The sequence below is a fragment of the Crocodylus porosus genome, unplaced genomic scaffold (assembly GCF_001723895.1).
Source record: "Crocodylus porosus isolate Cpor-Errol unplaced genomic scaffold, CroPor_comp1, whole genome shotgun sequence".
NCBI lineage: Eukaryota > Metazoa > Chordata > Crocodylia > Crocodylidae > Crocodylus > Crocodylus porosus.
In genome coordinates this window covers 148,493,613-148,498,034 of record NW_017728886.1, presented here as the reverse complement: position 1 = coordinate 148,498,034, position 4,422 = coordinate 148,493,613, and the positions used below count along the sequence as shown (strand labels likewise).

The following is a 4,422-nucleotide window of genomic DNA, read 5'->3' as shown; positions in this document are numbered from 1 at the left end:
ACCTCTGGGAGCACGGCCAGAGCCAGAGCCCTGGCCATATGAGCAGGCATTATGCCGGCTCTTTAAACAGCTGACCTCGTGGCGGGGGAGTGGTGGGCTAATTGCGGTGGCTGCAGACACTGCTGCGGGAGATTTAAAAACCCCACTGGAAGCTGGCGGGGTGAGGGGGAGATGGAGCAAGCCAGCAGGGAGCCCGCCAGGCAGGTGGTGACTCCAGAGGCTGGCTGGAGTATTGGAGCTGGTGCTGCATCCATGCCAGGAGCAAAGCAGAGCAGCGTCCTGCACTGAGCTGTGGAAAATCAGTCCTCACCCACTTGCAATCATAAGTTTAGAGGGGCATCCCTCTCACTGGAAGGGAGAAGGACACCAAACAATAGGAGCCCAGCCCTTTGGCACCAGGGACTGGGGCTCCAGCCGCCTTAAGATTGAGGCAATTGATCGATGCCGAAGCCAATGCCTGACCTTTGGAAAAGTGGTTTACAGGAAACAGCAGAACAACAAAATCCGACCTCCAAGCAGTTGGTGAGTGGATGGGGGGTAGGGGAGGCAGAGCCCTGAGGAACATCATGTCACAAAATGTGAGTAGCGCCCCCCCCGTCACCGGGATACCTGGAAAGGAGAACTCCACTGAACCCCTCCTTTTTCCGTTAACATCAAGTCATGGCAGGAGAGTTGACGGGTGCTCTGGTAAAGGGGGACAATGCGGTACTCACCGTGCCTCCTAGAGACGCCACACTATTGAATTGTTTTCTGGGTGTTTACAGTTTTTACCTGGTTACGACTTTATCTTTGCATCCGTGTTTAAATTCTGTCTGTAAAATTAAGTTTTTTTCTTTTATGAGAAATTTTTTTAGATTCAAATTTTTTGTTTTTATCCCCCTTCCCATAACTCCCACCTTAGTCCCCCCTAACCCCTTCCACAAAAGCAAACAGCTTTGTATATTCCCAGTCTCTTCCTCCCTACACCATCTGACCTTAAACAATCCTTGCTGAAGTTCCCTTTCCCCTTCCTCCTATCTTTAAAATGGGAAGATTCACCATTGTCCTTATAAAGTCAGTGGTTAAACTGACTTTCTGGTGTGGTGAACTCCTTGGAGGTCCTCTAATTGCCACTTTGGGTAAAATCATGGCATTATTTTATGGATTTAAACATTAGCTCCAGGAGAGAAAAGAAGCCACTTAATAGATCACTGCCATGCCCTAAGAACAGCCAGGAGGAAAGGAGGGGAGCTGTGGAGGAGGGGCTGGATGCACAGCGGTGGCAGCACGAGGCACTGGGTGGCAGCTGTGGCAGCCACATGCAAGCTTCACCATCCGGCCCAGGTCCTGGGAGGCAGCAATACTGCAGGGTTAAGTGGCAGCAGGGTACACAGGGCTGGAGGCAGAGCAGTGGCAACACAGGATGGTGAGTGGCAGCACTCTGTCCCTGCCCACCTTGCCATCATTCTTGATGGGCAATTGGCTAGTTTACTTCTATTTAGGAAGTCTATTCCTATTATTCATTTTCATACAGGTCTTCTTGCAAGTCAGTAGCTTAAAAACTCTCCATTTAACCCTCATCCGTTCTCATGAAACCGTAACCATTGTTGCTTTCATAGGGTAACTTGTTACCCCACCCACATGAACAAAATGGAACCAGTGACAACAGTATAAATGTATAATAAACTATTTATTAAACATACAAATTGTTTGAAATAATATTTATGATGATTTGAACCCAAAATATTATTTAACTAAAACTATGAACAAAATTTATACTTTTTTTAAGAGTTTCAAAATGTGAATGAAGAATTTGCTAAGTCTGCAGTTCATACTGTTTTCAATCTAAGAATTCCAAAAACATTTCCTAGCTGTTTTAACTAAATATTGCATTCCTCACAAAGCTGCAGTGATATACTGTTGTGCACACAAGGAAATCGCTTACAATATTTGCATCATTTCTGGGTTTTGCGGTCATCTGTCCTTGGACAAAAAGCACAATGTCCACTAATGCTTGCAGAAGGTTCTACTGGGGTGCATTGTGGCAATTTGTAATTTAGGGTAGTCATACCAGACTTGATGGATTTAGACAGATTATGTGTATCCATCATTCTTCATTTTATTTGTCCATTGATCAACTGTTCTCGCAGCTCCTGTAAAAAAAGTGCCATCTTCTTAAATGTGATCTGTGCTTCCAGTTTGCATTGTGGCCTAGACAAATGATGAGGCTGGCAATGACAGCTATATCCAGCATACTGAAAAATAGTGTTATTGGCCACCTGGTGATTTTCTGTCTGCAGGTACTCATGTGGACTAAGTGGTCAAGGTTATTCACCCCACACTTTCTTATTGTAGTCATGGATCATGTTTGGCTTTCTTTGCTCTCCACACACTGACAGGTCATGGTGCATGGTTAACAGCAACAGCACAACTTTGAACTTCTTTGGAATATAGGAAACTAGGGTGAGTTCCCCATCAAAAGCAAAAATGGATGAAAAAGTTTCCCTTCGTCAATTTACTTGCAATTCATTTGGGATATTGGCCTTGTTTTTCCAAATCATACCCACATAGGTCAAGTCCTGCTGTAGCAGTCTTTCTGTCAGGTCAAGACAGAAATTGTCACTCACAATATTCCTTCCAGTCTTGTACCATGGATAAACCAGTTTTTCAATGACTTAGGTACCAAGATTACCTTGGCGTGGAGCTTCTGGTTGCTCCCCCAGGTAGATATCTCCAGACAGGAGGAATGATGTTGCTGCATCATAGCACCACCAAATTTTCAAGCCATATTTGACAGGCTTGCTGGGCATACACTGTCTGAAGGGACAGTGACCCCTGAAGGCAGTGAGCTGCTCATCAACCATCAGGTGTATTCCTGGAATATACCATTTCTTGAGCTGCTCCACAAATTGTGTCCAAATATTTCTGAAGACAGCAAGATTTTCCACAGCTCTCCTTTCCTCACGTGGCAGTTTGTTGACAAATCTCAGGTAGTTGGTGATTTGACGGAATCATTTTATGCTCATAGTGGCATGGAAGCAAGGACTCCTGGCGCGTTATTCCCACAACTCCTCCAGTGCCTCGTGACCACTGCGGTATAGACCACTCAGCAGTAGCCTTTCAGCTCTGTTTTGTCCAGCTTTTTCCACTCCTTTTTATTTTCAGGATGGCTATCATTCCACTCCCTGAATCTTCTTGCTGCCTCTCTGTTTGTTTCTCTTATGATAACAGTCAGGATATCTTGTGAGAGAAACGGGAACGTTTCCACCATTGTATCCTTATTACTTTCTCTTGTTGGCCCAGCACTTTCATGGACTATATTCTTGGCTGTTCTCTGATGATGTATTAGCTGTGGTCTTTTCCCCACACTGCCATTCCTTCCTCTAAAGGTGTCATCATCTGCAATGTTTTCTGGGGGTGGTTGCAGTGGTTCTGCTCCACATCCTGCTGTAGCTCTTTTTGGTGTTCCACGGTGACCCTAGGCTGGTCCTCTTCCCTTTCCCACTGGAAGTGCTGGCATCACTTCTGCTTGTGGCACCAACTCCTCTTCATCTGAGCTGAATGAAGCTTCCACACACACGGTCTTCTTGCTCTGAACAATCTCCCATGTCTGGAACAAAGTCAGCATCCTCACTGCCTTGGAATAAGATTTCATCAGTGGATGTGTCGCTGTCATCCCTGGTTACCTGTGTAAGATAGGTTTCAGCACTGAATATGCACTGCCTTTTCATCCTGGAATGCAGAAAAAAAGGAAAAAATTGATTACTGTTGAATGCATATAAATAGCAATCAAAGACAAGCCTGTCCACCTATGCTGTCACAGAAGCAATTCCACCCTCCCCATGGCAGTGCAGGTAGTACCTTCTCTTCCTGGGCACAAAAGCCAGAGACCAGCATCCACCCTTTGCAGGCAAGCCAAATGTGGGTGGATGCTGCTCGGAAACCACACATGCAGGGGCTTATTGAGAGCAGGTAAAAGGGGGATGGGGGATGCGAAGCCCTTACTGTTGAAGGGGACTCCATAGTGTACACTGTAGTGCAGAATGATGTTGTTCTATTTCTACTCTGCAGTCCTTTTGCTCCTTGTCTTCACTTCCAACAAAGGCATGGCAAAGTAGCTTGTATGAAAGGGGCAGGTGAGGTAGAGTTTTGCCATGAGAAAAGAAAGCAGAGGTGGATTTGGGTGTGACAAAGGACTTTTTTTTTTTGGCAAAGGGCAGGGTGTTTTGATGACCTTGCAGCCTGCAAACAAAGTGGTTAGCAAAAGGGATTGCCACATCTTCTGCACAAGCAGTGTGGAGGATAGCCATCCATTAGTTACCATGGATACCTGAAGTGGACACAAATGAGGTGTGAATGAATGCTGACCTTTCAGATTCATCCACCTAAAATGGCCAAACAGGTCTAGGCCTGTCATTTATACAGAAATTGCATTGCAGTAAC

General features: G+C 45.5%; 1 long non-coding RNA gene across 1 annotated transcript; it reads left to right on the top strand.

The window, feature by feature from the left end:
- The first annotated feature begins 2,411 nt into the window (after positions 1 to 2,411).
- LOC109324659 lies at positions 2,412 to 3,769 on the top strand. Its single transcript, XR_002104980.1, has 2 exons — positions 2,412 to 2,442; positions 3,369 to 3,769. It is a non-coding gene; the product is annotated as an uncharacterized LOC109324659 (long non-coding RNA).
- The last annotated feature ends 653 nt before the right edge of the window (positions 3,770 to 4,422 follow it).